Here is a 16,743-nt window from a genome sequence, read left to right as displayed (position 1 = left end):
TAAAAAAGGAAAAGAGGGAGAGAGAGAAGGAGGGAGATAGGGAGAGAGAGATGGAGAGGGGGAGGTGAGGAGATTATTGGGGCAGGGAGGGTGCTGACACTTAGTTCTTAGAGTACCACCTAATCTAGTTTCAGATATTCCCAAAGTGGGACTGCAACCCTGTTACTCAGAGATTAGTCAACATTTTCTTGGATTTGTAAAACAATCAATTCTCCTCTCAGACTGTTTTGTCATATTATATGGTCAAAACTGTATCTTTTTTTATTTTGGAAACTCTGCATTTATTAAATATAGAATTACAACCCAACAGGACACCATCATTACCTAAGATACTTGGAATTCCAAATGCTAGTCCTATAAGGTATAAAGAAGTGCAAGTGGCCATGTCTTAGAAAATGAAGCTGAGTTAATTAGACAAACCTTAGAGCAAATATATGAAATAAAATGTTCCATCCTTAGGAAATATATCTAAAAAATAAGAATGAAAATCTGAAATAAAAATCAGGCATACCTGCAGGTCCAAGAGCCCTTGTTTTCTCCACATGCTTTAAGTCAAGGTTTATAATTTCAAGAAAGTAGAAGAAGCCAGGGCAAATAAAGAAAATGAGTGTCCTGAGCTAGATGTTAAAAAAATTATTAATAAAAAATTAATTCATAATTAATTCAAAGAAAGTGTAGTAGTGACTGCAGAAAATGGAGGAATTTTTCCTTACTTTCAAGGCACAGGTCCTACTCAGCTCTAGCCATTCATTATCATTTCTGTACACTTTCTGAAGAAATGTACAGACATTTGAGTTTTTATGTGAAACCTCTATATTTATAAATATTGGTTCAAAGTTTTATAACACTGTGAAGTCCAAACAGAACACATCTGCAGACCAAACTCAGGTCCCAGCATCAGCTTTCAACTCTCATTTGTTATCTGGGCCCAGTAATGAGGCAAAGTATGAACAAAGAATCAGGCACATGTGTAGTGGCCTCCCAGAAAAGCCATTGAAATAGTTTTATTATCTTTCACATTTGATAAGACTGACTTCTTAAATTTCACATCGACTAAGCTGGATGTTTTTTTTTTTTTTGCGTTACGCAGACCTCTCACTGTTGTGGCCTCTCCCGTTGCGGAGCACAGGCTCTGGACGCGCAGGCTCAGCGACCATGGCTCATGGGCCTAGCCGCTCTGCGGCATGTGGGATCTTCCCAGGCTGGGGCATGAACCCCTGTCCCCTGCATCGGCAGGTGGACTCTCAACCACTGCGCCACCAGGGAAGCCCTAAGCTGGATATTTTTAAGTAGTGTGTTCATGAATTACTCCCACATACTCCAATGTGTAAGAAAAAGGTAATGCTGTTTTAAATTTATTTACTACATTTATGGTGTGAACTTTCCTCACAGAAGCACATTCAACTAGATAGTATAGGAAAAAATGAAGACTTCCAATCTAACAAAGCTAACACTTCAGACAGTTCCTCCTTGGGGGATGAGTGCTGTCTTAGAGATTACCTCTTCTTCCCCATGTCTTTGCTAAGATGGTATCTGAGTATATACTGGGAGAAGCTTATGTGGAGAGCAGTTAGCTCCTTCCTAATACTCTTCACTAGCACTTTGGTCACCTGCTGTGATGCCATTTACCAGTGTGGTTAACTGGACACCCCGCAGGCATTCATTCTGCCTGGTGAAATAATGATGTACCTTTTGTCTCTGGCAGTGCCCAAGGGAAGCTATTTCATCTCTGTGCTGACAGGAGATAGCTCGTCCTTACCTCCCCCTGACGCCATGGACTCCTGACCTCTAACAATAACTCCCATGTGGTCCCTCACCAGTTGGGCCATAGGGCAGCTCTTGACTTCAGGTCCTTTCCATTCAGCTAATCTAACTCCTCAGCCCTCCATCATGCTAATCAGCCAGCACACTAAGCTTCCTTCTGTTCCTTCCATCTGGATGTGTTTATCAACCCAGAAGCTGAGGTGGACTTTCTGGGGCAAAGCCTACTCTCTTGTACCCACTGCCTTCCCAGAATGAACCGCCTCTTCTACCCAAGGCAGCCACCTCACAGACTGTGCAGGGACTTCTCCTCTTAGGGTCCCCAAAGGAAATGAGATCAAAGCCCCTCTGGTCTACATTGTTCCCTCTACCTCACCAAATATCATAAAAGTCCCTTAACTCCAACAAGGCAGAAGCCTTCACAGAGGTTAAACAAGCCCCCCCCCCTTCCTCACTCCACCTCATCCTCTCTCCACACCAAGTTGAACTGGGACAAGCAGGTCTGGATGGTTATTTTCTCCTCCTTTAATAAAGGGTGAAAATTCTATGATTAAAACCAGGCTCTTGATAATGTTATAGAAGGAAATGAAGAAATTTAGAAAATACAGTTCCCTCTAGGTAAAACCAACTCCCAAGCATATTGCCTTACTGAGGACTTTAAAATGGTATTTTGGGTGTCAGAGCTACATACAGCTTTTCTCCTTTTCTCTTTGCATTCATGCCATCACATTCTTCATGCTTTTGGAGGCAGATGGATGCATCAAGCTGAACACGGAGGAGATCGTGTACAAGAAAATAAGTAAAAAGCACAGTAAAAAAGAAATAACTCACTACACTTATGTAGATAGTAAACTAGAGGAGGAAGTTCAAGCCTATTTCATGTGGATGTTCTACTAAACAAAACTGAGGAGTTGGCACAGGCACCTGTTTGTGTATTGCAGTCCTAAGCTTGAAACTTGACCAATATTCCAACACTTATAAGAACTGGAGAAAAAATATCCTTTTCACTACAATCAGCTTTCGGATATGTCTCTTGCTCTACTTATGCATTCCTGCAACCTCCTCTGATGTTTAGGGAACAGCAACTAATAACTTACTATTGATAATAAGTTTCTTCCTGTATTTTCTTCCTCAACCCTGCATCATTTTCATCTTGCTCTTAAATTTCTTCTTTTAGTCAAAAAAATTTTATCATTATAGGATCAAAGAGACTTTTTCCATGGCAACCTATCCATGTTATTCTCTCATTCATTAAATCATATTTATTTTAGTGCAGTTATTAAAATTTTAAAATAAAATGACTGATAAAAGCCATTTTTCATTTTAATACATAGTTTTCTTTTTTGAACTTTGAAAGTTTACTTTTGATTGATTTTTAATGACAAAGTCGTCTTTCTCCCATGTTAAACTGATTCTTGAGCACTCTATTTTTCTCATAGGTGATGTACCAGAATTAACCTGAACATTTTTTTTGAAGTTTTAATATAAGTATTAATTCTCAAAATCTGTTGCAAATTATGATCTTTGCTCCATAGCAAACATGCTACATTTATGGACATGTATAAATCAAAACAGTCTTTTTTAAAACTCCTCTTTGAAAGGTAATTAATCTCATTAAATTAGGAATAAGCATTAAGCTAGCAAACCAAATTTTTAATTTAATTATGAGTTTCACAATATCTAAGTGACCCTAAAGAACATACCATAACCCTGGGCCATATTTTTTAAACAGTTAACAGAAAATAGATATATCCTCACCCACTGAATTATATTTTAGGGTGTATGAAACAAATTAGGCAAATTATTCTCATTTTTATTATTTTGGGAATATGTTTATATGAATTCTCAGAAGAAAGGGAACCATAGTGTTGATTTTACAAATGTCATTGCTTTGTTAAGCATAAATGTTTGTAAAGCCATGGAAGCACTTATTCCCGTGGAGCCACATAGACCCCAAATACACACCATGCCTGACACATACTAACTTCTTTTTTCTAAATTATTTTTATTGAAATATAGTTGATTTACAATGTCATGTTAGAAACAATATTCTTTTTCAAATTCTTTTCCCTTATAGATTATTACAAAATATTGAGTATAGTTCCCTGTGCTATACTGTATGTCCTTGTCGGTTATCTATTTTATATATAGTAGTGTGTCCCTTGCTCATCTGCCCTGGGAGGAGGATATATCCCCATCCCATTGGTGTTGGACTTGTCCACGTGATGTGCACTGACCAATGGAATAGGGGTGAAAGTAAAGGAGTGTCAATTTCCAGTGACATCTTTAAGAGTCAGTAAAAGTGTCTGACAGCCCTCCTGACCTCTTTGCTCTGGCATGACAACAGCGTACTTATATTAGAGCTGCTCCATCAAAGGAGTCTTTTGATGGAGAGGTCATGTGGTGCAATCCAGAACCTGACCATGGGGTCAGCCTGGCGTGGAGCTGCTGCAGCCAATCCACAGATTTGTGAATGAGGAATCAATACATATTCTTTTAAACCACTGAGATTTGGGGAGTAATGGGTTCATAGCATCATTATAACAATAGTGTATAAACATAGTCATTGATACCTAGAAGATGTGTGTTAGCGAAGCCAAAATCTGAAATATGTGTCACATGGCTTTGGAGCCTGAGTGGAAGGCAGCATGGAAACTGTTAATTCTGTCTAGACAAATGGGGAAATATTTATGGCCAAATAGTTGGCAAAATGGTCACCTGAAGGAACTTAGAAGGCAGAAAATATACCTAATGAATCTGTAGGTTTGGGCAAGGAGATATTGAGGCAGAATATTACTAGCATGAGTTGTTTGTTAGAAGCCATGGTTGATAAATATCATGAGTGAGAGATGAGCTCAGGAAAGAATTGGCCTTTCTACAAGAAGAGATAAAAGTGGAAGAGAGAATCCAAACATGCCTGGACTTTAAAAGTTTCAAGATGTAACTGATTCTCATCTCCCAGCCTCTTCAGCCTGGAAATGATTGTCAGATTAAGAGAGAGATGGGGAGAAAGACCAGCCTAAGGCAACACTGTCACACCTTTTGTTAAGACCTCTGATTGGATTAAGATGCCCTCCAGTAATTTTTTTCAATAAAATGGCTCAGTGAAAAGAGGCTAAAGACACAATCTACAGAAGTCTAATAATCTCAAAATATCTGTAAGTCTATAGATATACTGGCACATGGTAGTGACTGAAATCATATCTATTAAAAACATGTTTTTGAGACAGTCATATTGCCAAAAGTGCTGTAAAACTAGACCAAAAAGACTGTGACTGTTAAAGAAGTTAAACAATCACAGGTCCCCCAAATTTCTAGGGACAAGGGGCAGGCTGAGAATGTAGTTCAGCAAGCAAGGAGTGGCTTTCTTCAATGCCTCCCTCAGATGTTATGAAATGCCATAGAGCAGGAGAGCACACAGAGAAAGTAGAGTCAAAGCCTTGGAGAACAATGAACTTGAGAGCTACTCACAGGACCAGAAGTGGAACCTATCAAGGAAGATCCCCAGTAGGTTACTGTGTGATTCCCTTTGTTCTAGTCATTGAATAGGAGTGATTACAGCAGTTGTCTTGTTCCTTGCCTATCCTGTGTGCTGGAAATGTAGGGGGAAGAGAACTTTTTTAGTCTCAGTTTTTAGATTTCCATAATAAGTTGTATCCAGCCATAACATAGAGACTATCACAAGATGTATAACTCCATAATATATATTGCCTACATGAAAAAAAAGTAAAAGTTAGCTGAAGTGGTATGTGTACTATATATATTGGTCAGGATATTTTACTGTACACAATCTAATCATTGAATACTTTCATTCAACAAATATTTATCAGTGCAATAATAGACTCAGAATCCTCTAATTGTTCTCCTTCTCTTCCATCTAGATGAGTAAAATCCATCATCCACAGAGCTATCACATTGATTCATCTAAAAAGCAGAGTTGACCACATGGGACACACCCTTGATTATACCCAAGTCATGTCTTCTATCATCTACTGGATAAAGTTCACACTCCTTGATATGTTTTACAGGATTCTCCATGAAATGGTTTCTGCTTTCATTTTTAGTCACGTTTTCCTTTTGTCCTCAAAATTTACACTTATAAGTATTAAATGGAGAGGAACAAACATCAATTGTTAACTGATTCTCAAATTAACCAATTTTAATAGATGTATCCATGCACTACAGCAGAAGTAGCCTGACCAAACCAAACTGACCTCTGAGCTATTTCAACAGGAAGTCCAAACAAGGAGTAATGAATTGACAAGGACAGCTGTATGTTACATTTGTTTTGTTTTGTTTCATGAGTCCTATGACTCACCATCTCCTGACCTGGAATCATCTCACTAAAAGCCCCTTTCAACCAAACAAAAGTGAATTGTACACTCAGAAACTTCAGCCTGTAGCATTATTTGCTGATTAAAATAATAATAATAATAATAATGTTAGGGCAGGAATCACATAAGGGGATGTTTTTCTTTCAGTTATCTTTCAAACTGCCATTATAGAGAAAGAAAATATTTACAGAGGGAAATAAGTAAACATGGCAACTACCAAATCTAGATGATTTCGACTCAAAAGAATGTTGAGATGGTTGTATAGATTATGTAATCATTAAAAGTACATCAAGACTCACATATTTTTTTAAATGTCATTTTATTTTTACCTGAATTTTCTTGGTTGTCCATACTAGGTTTTATTTCAACATCAGCACTATTTATAGTTCATACCAAATAGTTCTTTGTTTTGTGTGCATGTGTGTGTGTGTGTGTGTGTGTGTGGTGGTGGTGGTGGTGGTGTGCTGTCCTATGCATTGTAGGGTATTTAACAGCATCCCTGGTCTTTCACTACCAGTTTCACCTACCCTCCCAGTTGTGACAATCAAAAATATTACAGATTTTGCTGATTATTCGGTGGGGGAAGAAAGACAAAAGTTCCTGGGCAAGAACTACTAGTCTACACTGATCACATTTCTTGAAAATTTTGTATAATTTTCCCCATTTTACTTGCCTATGTATATCTTTGTGTAGTTAGAGCCACAACACTAGCAGGCCATTCAGATGACCACCTCAACAAGCCTTTCTTACAAATGACTCTTCAATCTCTTCAGAGAGGGTGGAAAAGTCTTTGTGAACTAAATTCCTCACTGGATTGCATGACAGCATGATTACTTCTGTTGCATCATTGTACAGTTAGAAAGAACATTTGATTTTTCTCTTAAATATCTTGTGTCCAAAGTGTGGTTTCCAAATAGTCAACCAGTAGAAAGCTCTTGGAAAATCATTAAAACATCTCAGCCTCAATTTCTTGATATGCAAAATAAAAATTATATATGTCCAATCAACTTTGATCGTTTGCCCCAGGATCCAATACATTAATAAATGTGAAAGTATATTATAAATAGCATTCAAAAGAGGCACACTATTATTTTAATAATGCTACTTCTCTAAACCCAGTTTGAATATGAAAATTAAGATACTCAGCTTGAGTGATATCACATTTATTCTAATCTCAAGCCTCTAAATTAAGGCACTTCTATAAGAAAACCAAGAAGGGATATGGTAACAGTTAACTTTTTAAAGTGAAATGATGTAGCAAATATTCTCTGAACCAGTTAAATTTTAATTGCTTGTACATGGATGATTCTATAGTGCTTTGCTCAGATAAGTGCTTAATAAATACTTGTGGAATTGAATTAACTGAACCAAAAGACATATTTCCTTCTAATAGATCTAGCACTGTGACAGTTCTTAGTTTCATCATGTGGAAATAAATTATGATGCCTTTAATTAGCAGCTTCAGATGGAATTGATAAAATAAGTTAAGAATAAACACCCCCATATCCATTCATTACAGCTTCTTTGTTGCCTTTGTGTTCACACCAATACCATAAGAATTAATAATGTTTCTTGTAATTTACCTTGAAGTTGATAGTTTTATTTATTTATTTATTTTTAAATTTAATATCTTTATTGGAGTATAATTGCTTTACAATGTTGTGCTAATTTCTGCTGTATAACAAAGTGAATCAGCTATATGTATACATATATGTCTGTATCCCTTCTCTCTTGTGTCTCCCTCCCACCCTCCTTATCCCACTCCTCTAAGTGGTACAAAGCACCGACTGATCTCCCTGTGCTATGTGACTCCTTCCCACTAGCTATTTATTTTATATTTGGTAGGGTATATATGTCAATTCTACTCTCTCACTTCATCCCAGCTTACCATTCCCCCTCCCTATGTTCTCAAGTCCATTCTATACATCTGCATCTTTATTCCTGTCCTGTCCCTAGGTTTATTAGAACAATGTATTTTTTTTTAGATTCCATATATATGTGTTAGCATTGGTAATTTTTTTTCTCTTTCTGACTTACTTCACTCTATATGACAAACTCTAGGTCCATACACCTCACTACAAATAACTCAATTTCTTTTCTTTTTATGGATAATATTCAATTGTATGTATGTGCCTCATCTTCTTTATCCATTCATCTGTCGATGGACACTTAGGTTACTTCCATGTCTTGGCTATTTTAAATAGTGCTGCAATGAACATTGTGGTACATTACTCTTTTTGAATGATAGGTTTCTCAGGGTACATGCCCAGTAGTGGGATTGCTGGGTCATACGGTGGTTCTATTTTTAGTTTTTTAAGGAACCTCCATACTGTTCTCCATAGTGGCTGTATCAATTTACATTCCCACCAACAGTGCAAGAGGGTTCCCTTTTCTCTGCACCCTCTCCAGCATTTATTGTTTGTAGATTTTTAATGATGGCCATTCTGACCAGTGTGAGGTGATACCTCATTGTAGTTTTGATCTGCATTTCTCTAATGATTAGTGATGTTGAGCATCCTTTCATGTGTTTGTTGGCAATCTGTATATCCTCTTTGGAGAAATGTCAATTAAGGTCTTCTACCCATTTTTTGTTGTTTGTTTTTTTGATATTGAGCTGCATGATCTGCTTGTATATTTTGGAGATTACTCCTTTGTCAGTTGCTTCATTTGCAAATAGTTTCTCCCATTCTGAGGGTTGTCTTTTCATCTTGTTTATGGTTTGCTTTGCTGTGCAAAAGCTTTTAAGTTTCATTAGGTCTCATTTGTTTATTTCTGTGTTTATTTCCATTTCTCTAAGAGGTGGGTCAAAAAGGATCTTGCTGTGATTTATGTCATAGAGTGTTCTGCCTATATTTTCCTCTAAGAGTTTGATAGTATCTGGCCTTACATTTAGGTCCCTAATCCATTTTGAGTTTATTTTTGTGTATGGTGTAAGAGAGTGTTCTAATTTCATTTTTTCACATGTAGCTGTCAAGTTTTCCCAGCACCACTTATTGAAGAGGCTGTCTTTTCTCCATTGTATATATTGGCTCCTTTATCAAAAATAAGGTGACCATATGTTCGTGGGTTTATCTCTGTGCTTTCTATCTTGTTCTATTGATCTATATTTCTGTTTTTGTGCCAGTACCCTACTGTCTCAATTACTGTAGCTTTGTAGTATAGTCTGAAGTCAGGGAGCCTGATTCCTCCAGCTCCATTTTTCTTTCTCAAGATTGCTTTGGCTATTCAGAGTCTTTTGTGTTTCCTTACAAATTGTGAATTTTTTTGTTCTAGTTCCTTGAAAAATGTCATTAGTAGTTTGATAGGGATTGCATTGAATCTGTAGACTGCTTTGGATAGTATAGTCATTTTCACAATGTTGATTCTTCCAGTCCAAGAACATGGTATATCTCTCCATCGGTTTGCATTAACTTTAATTTCTTTCATCAGTGTCTTATAGTTTTCTACATACAGGTCTTTTGTCTCCTTAGGTAGTTTTATTCCTAGGTATTTTATTCTTTTTGTTGCAATGGTGAATGTGATTGTTTCCTTAATCTCTCTTTCAGATTTTTCACCATTGCTTTATAGGAAGGCAAGAGATTTCTGTGCATTAATTTTGTATCCTGTTACTTTAGCAAATTCATTGATTCAGTCTAGTAGTTTTTTGTTAGCATCTTTAGGATTCTCTATGTATAGTATCATGTCATCTGCAAACAGTGATGGTTTTACCTCTTCTTTTCCAGTTTGGATTCCTTTTATTTCTTTTTCTTCTTTGATTGCTGTTATTAATACTTCCAAACATGTTGAATTATAGTGGTGAGAGAGGGCAACCTCGTCTTGTTCCTGATATTATAGGAAACTATTTCAGTTTTTCACCACTGAGAGCAATGTTGGCTGTGGTTATGTTATATATGGCCTTTATTATGTTAAGGTAAGTTCCCTCTACATCTACTTTCTGGAGGGTTTCTGTCACAAATGGGTGTTGAATTTTCTCAAAAGATTTTTCTGCATTTATTGAGATTTTCATATGGTTTTTATCCTTCAGTTTGTTAATATGGTGTATCGCATTGATTATTTGTGTATATTGAAGACTCCTTGCATTCCTGGGGTAAACCCCACTGTTCATGGTGTGTGACCCTTTTATTGTGTGTTTGGATTCTGTTTACTAGTATTTTTTGAGGATTTTTGTGTCTATGTTCATCAGTGATATTGGACTGTAGTTTTCTTTTTTTGTGACATCTTTGTCTGATTTTTGTATCAGGGTAATGATGGCCTCATAGAATGAGTTTGGGAGTGCTCCTTCCTCTGCAATTTTTTGGAAGAGTTTGAGAAGTTTGGGTGGTAGCTATTCTCTAAATGTTTGACAGAATTCCCCTGTGAAGCCATCTGTTCCTGGGCTTTTGTTTGTTGGAAGAGTTTTAATCACAGTTTCAATTTCAGTGCTTGCTATTGGTCTGTTTATATTTTCTGTTTCTTCTTGGTTCAGTCTCGGAAGGTTGTGCTTTTCTACGAATTTGTTGATTTCTTCCAGTTTGTCCATTTTATTGGCATATAGTTGCTTGTAGTAATCTCTCATGACCCTTTGTATTTGCTCAGTGTCATTTATTACTTCTCCTTTTTAACCTCTAATTCTGTTGATTTGAGTCTTCTCCCTTTTTTTCTTGATGAGTCTGGCTAATGTTTTATCAATTTTGTTTATCTCCTCAAAGAACCAGCTTTTAGTTTAATTGATCTTTGCTATTGTGCCCTTCATATTTTTTTTCATTTATTTCTGATCTGATTTTTATGATTTCTTTCCTTCTGCTAACTTTGGGAGTTTTTTGTTCTTTCTCTGATTGTTTTAGGTGTAAGGTTAGGTTGTTTATTTATGATTTTTCTTGTTTCTTGAAGTGGGATTGTATTGTTATAAACTTCCTTCTTAGAACTCCTTTTGCTGCATCCCATAGGTTTTGGGGCATTGTGTTTTCATTGTCATTTGTTTCTAGGTATTTTTTTGATTTCCTCTTTGATTTCTTCAGTAATCTCTTGGTTAGTTAGTAGTGTGTTGTTTAGCATCCATGTGTTTGTATTTTTTACATTTTTTTTTCCTGCAATTGATATCTAGTGTCATAGTGTTGTGGGCAGAAAAGATCCTTGAGACGAATGCAGTTTCCTTAAATTTACCAAGTCTTGATTTGTGACCCAAGATATGATCTCTCCTGGAGAATGTTCCATGAGGACTTGAGAAGAAAGTGTATTCTGTTGTTTTTGGGTGGAATGTCCTGTAAATATCAATTAAGTCCATATTGTTTAATGTGTCAGTTAAAACTTCTGTTTCCTTATTTATTTTCATTTTGGATGACCTCTCCATTGGTGAAAGTGTGTTGTTAAAGTCCCCTCCTATGATTGTGTTACTGTCAATTTCCCCCTTTATGACTGTTAGCATTTGTCTTATGTATTGAGGTGCTCCTATGTTGATGCATAAATATTTACAATTGTTATATCATCTTCTTGGATTGATCCCTTGATCACTATGTATTGTCATTCTTTATATCTTCTAGTACTGTTTATTTTAAAGTCTATTTTGTCTGATATGAGAATTGCTACTCCTACATTCTTTTGATTTCCATTTGCATGGAATATTTTTTCCATCCCTTCACTTTCAGTCTGTATGTGTCCCTAGGTCCTAAGTGGGTCTCTTGAAGACTGCATATATATGGCTCTTGTTTTTGTATCCATTCAGCCAGTCTATGTCTTTGATTGAAAGATTTAATCCATTTACATTTAGTGTAATTATTGATATGTATGTTCCTATTACCTTTTTCTTAATTATTTTGGGTTTGTTTTTGTAGGTCTTTTCCTTCTCCTGTGTTTCCTGCCTTAAGAAGTTCCTTTAGCATATGTTGTAAAGTTGGTTTGTTGGTGCTGAATTCTTAGCTTTTGCTTGTCTGTAAAGTTTTTAATTTCTCCATCGAATCTGAATGAGAACCTTTCTGGGTAGAGTAATCTTGGTTGTAGGTTTTTTCCTTTCATCACTTTAATTATGTCCTGCCACTCCCTTCTGGCTTGCAGAGTTTCTGCTGAAAGATCAGCTGTTAATCTTATGGGGAATCCCTTGTATCTTATTTGTTCCTTTTCTCTTGTGGCTTTTAATATTGATCCTTTGTATTTAATTTTTGATAGTTTGATTAATATGTGTCTTGGTGTGTTTTTCGTTGGATTTATCCTTTATGGGACTCTCTGCGCTTCCTGGACTTGACTATTTCCTTTCTCATGTTTGGGAAGTTTTCAAGTATAATCTCTTCAAATATTTTCTCAGACCCTTTATTATTTTCTTCTTCTGGGACCCCTATTATTTGAATATTGGTGCAATTAACGTTGTCCCAGAGGTTTCTTATAGTGTCCTCAATTCTTTTCATTCTTTTTTCTTAACTCTGCTCCATGAGAGTTATTTGTCCTATTTTATCTTCCAGATCACTTATCCATTCTCTGCCTCAGTTATTCTGCTATTGATTCCTCCTAGAGAATTTTTAATTTCATTTATTGTATTGTTCATCATTGTTTGTTTGCTCTTTAGTTGTTCTAGGTCCTTGTTAAGTGTTTCTTGTATTTTCTCCATTCTATTTCCAAGATTTTGGATCATCTTTACTATTATTACTATGAATTATATTTCAGGTAGACTGCATATTTCCTCTTCATTTGTTTGGTGTGATGGGTTTTACCTTGCTCCTTCATCTGCTGTATTTTTATCTGTCTTCTCCTTTTGCTCAACTTACTGAGTTTGGGGTCTCCTTTTTGCAGGCTGTGGGTTCGTACTCCCCGTTGTATTTGATATCTACCCCAAGTTGATGAGTTTGGTTCAGTGGATTGTGTAGGCTTCCTGGTGGAGTGTACTGGTGCCTGTGTTCTTCTATATGGGACTGTATCTTGTCTTTCTGGTGGGTAGAACCACATCCAGTGGTGTGTTTTGGGGTGTCTTTGAAGTTGGTATGATTTTAGGCAGCTCTCTGCTAATGGGTGTGGTTGTGTTCCTGTCTTGCCAGTTGTTTGGCATGGGGCATCTAGCACTGGATCTTGCTGGCTATTGGGTGGAGCTGTGTCTTAGCACTGAGACAGAGATCTCTGGGAGAGTTCTTTCCATTTGATATTATGTGGGGCTGGAGAGCACTGAATTCAGCTCTCCCACCTCAGAGGCTCAAGCCTGACACCAGGCCAGAACACCAAGTCCCTGTCAGCTACATGGCTCAGAAGAAAAGGGAGAGAAAAAAAAGAAATAAATAAAAAATAAAAATATAAAATTATTATAATGGAAAAATGAAAAAATTATTAAAATAAAAAAGATTTTAAAACTAATATTAATAAAAAAAGGAGAGCAACCAAACCAATATACAAATCCACCAATGATAACAAGTGCTAAAAACTATACTAATATAAACATAAAAATCCTAAACAAGTCAGTTGCAGACAGCAAACCCCAAGTCTACAATTGCTCCCAAAGTCCACTGCCTCAATTTTAGGATTATTCATTGTCTATTCAGGTATTCCACAGATGCAGGGTACATCAGGTTGATTGCGGGAATTTCATCCACTGCTCCTGAGACTGCACAGAGTAAGTTCTCTTTTCTGCTTTGTTCCCACAGCTCCTGGGGTTCAGCTTTGGTTTTGGCCACACCTCTGAATGTAGATCGCCCTCTGGCAACCCTTGGGAAACCTGATGTCTTCTGCCAGCATTCAGTAGGTATTCTGTAGGAGTTGTTCTATATGTAGATGTATTTTTGATGTGATTGTGGGGAGGAAGGTGAACTTCATGTCTTAGTACTCCATCATCTTGAAGGTCCCCCCAAAACTGATAGTTTTAAAACAGCATTTTCTCTATGTTTTCTCATTCCACCTTTCTGAAATTTCTCCATTCTTCAAAGACCAAATCAATGTCTCCTCCACCATTGTTTCCTCCTGTATAGTCTTCTATACACACTAAGAATCACATGGATTTTTTAAAATTCTTTTTGTTGACTCTACAAAATTACAACATATACTATTTTATTACATGACTGTCACCTAACATTTCATGTGTTTTCCATTTTATAAATATTAGTCAGTAAATGGATGTTTGTTATTTGAGTCTGTCCCTGAAAAGTGGAAGTTCTATAAATGCAAGGACTATGTCTTCCACCAATTTTGCATTCCATGAATTCTTCTTTCAACAAATATTTGATGAATATCTTCTATATGCAAGTCACTGTTCTCAGTGATTTGGGGGATACAAAGGTGTGTGAGCTGCTTCAATCCCTTACCTCCAATGTAAGTATATAATTGATAAGTGGGCTGAAGCCTACCTTATAACTATATGAATTCAGTGAATTTAGGATATTTAATATTTTTATTTAATTTCCACTACCACCCATCTGTTTGTTTGTTTTGCTGTTGCTGATAGTTTTTAAATTCAACATCTAAGTGGGAATGCAAATGAATACCTTGAGTATCAAATTTGTTGATATGTAATGGCATTCTTGCTTTTACTTTCCCATTATATTTCTTTCCTGTCAAAAGAACTTCAGCATATACATTTAAATCAGAATACACCATCTCATATAGTTTTATATTTTTCCCTCAAGTTGGTCCTTTGAAAATTAATCTATTCAATCTTTAGTCCTTCATATTCTTTACTTTTAAATTCATAACATCATTGTTCTGTTCAGAAGATTTTCCTCTTCCCTTTCCAAGTTTGTTTGCTATGCTTTTCTTCAAGTTACCACTCTAAAACACAGTCAACAGCTGCCCTTAAATAAATAAAGCCTGAATAAATACATTTTTACTTTTTCAATAGCTTATCCTTAAAGCTCTATAACTTTCATTGCAAATGTTATTCATGCTGGAAACTAATACGTTCAAAGTCCAGAAAGTACATTTCGATAATATGATCAACAATCAATTCTAGACAATATTTTAACCATTTATAATGACAACTAACACTTCTTAAAAATCAGTGTTATGGATGTATGTCATTATATATTTGTCCTCACTCATAGAAAATACAACAGCAAGAGTGAACCCTAAGATAAACTATGAATTTTGGGTGATTATGATGTGTCAATGTAGTTCCATCAACTGTAACAAATGTACCACTCTGGTGGGAGGGTGTTTATAATGGGGAAGGCTATGGGGCATATGTGGGGACAAGGGGTGTATGGGAAATCCCTGTAACTTCCTCTCAATTTTTCTGTGAATGTAAAACTGCTTTAAAAATATAATAAAGTCTTAAAATTTTTAAAAATTAAGGTTCTGTTCACTTTATTTGGGTTCAATAATCAAACTATCTGTAGATCATGTTTCAAGTTTTTTAAATTACCATATTAATCCAGCTCTTTAAATCATGACTTGATCATAGATTAACCTAGGGTAATAACGTATGCTGCATACTTCCTACTTATCATCTGTTTGTGTGTATCACTGCTCCAATATATCTGATATTTACATTGATAATAATATGAACATTGACTAACGTTATTTGCCAGCTACTTTGTTAAGTACTTCACACGTATTAGCTCATTTATCCTCACATAAAACTGTGAGGTATAAACTATTAATGTTTCCATTATAATAATAATTAGACCCAGAGAAATTTTCTAATTTACTATTGCTCATCCAGTCATTAAATGTCAGAGTCCATGATTTTAATTATTGTGCTTACTTCCATATATAATTTTTCATATATAATTTATTGCATCATTCTTCTTTTCTAATATTGTTCTGGTATGTCTCATTAAAAATTGAGATATAGGGCAGTTGCATTAATAAAAAAAATTTAAAAAAATATATTTTTTAAAAATAGGCTTACCCCATACAGACATTTGAATAAGTAACTTAGACTTGACCAATAATATGTGTTGCCTATAGACTAAACTCTACCAAGTGGCTTCCTTTATTAGAGAATGATTTGTAATTTACATTTTTATATAAATAGGAATTTCAAAATTTACTGAAGGCACTTGAAACTTTTCTAACATATACAAGCAAATATAAAACTCCAAACACTATTTTTCATTAAAAAAATTACAAACATAGAATTTGTGGAGTATAAAGCTTAGCAAGATATTATTTATAAATTGCAAGCAAAATCATGCATAACCACCACAAAAACATGACACCGAAAAGCATGCATGAAGGCATCTAATGAACGGAGCTAGCAAGATCTCAAGGTGTAATTTTCTTAAAGAGTAAACTATCCATAATGAAAGATGGGGTGCATTAATTTCTAGTACCTAGCATAATTCTCAACATATAGTAAGAACTAAATGAATACAGATTGGTTGGCTCTATGATGTGAGTTAATATCAGTGGCAGAACCATGGATCATTCTCACTGGATTCCTTTCTTTTCCCTATCTCTATTTTAGTTTACGTAAAAATGACATGTGAGTCAGCTCAGCTCTCTAGAACTATACTTCATCACACATGACAAGGCTTCAATATAGGCTCCTATAGTATAGTCTGAAAACAGCTGAGCTATAGACATAATAAGCACCTTGCCATGGCTGGGCAGTGTGACATTACTAGTGCTCTAGAGAGAGGTAATTCCAAGAGTTGCCTTGATTCTTCCCATTGTCAAGACCTCTATTGATCAGTTTCCTAGAGCTACAAGATTCATACTATCATCAAGTCCAGGCTACTGGGCACCATTTTAGATTCCT

Source organism: Mesoplodon densirostris, chromosome 17 (genome assembly GCF_025265405.1).
Source record: "Mesoplodon densirostris isolate mMesDen1 chromosome 17, mMesDen1 primary haplotype, whole genome shotgun sequence".
NCBI classification, from domain to species: domain Eukaryota; kingdom Metazoa; phylum Chordata; class Mammalia; order Artiodactyla; family Ziphiidae; genus Mesoplodon; species Mesoplodon densirostris.
This window is presented reverse-complemented; position numbering follows the sequence as displayed.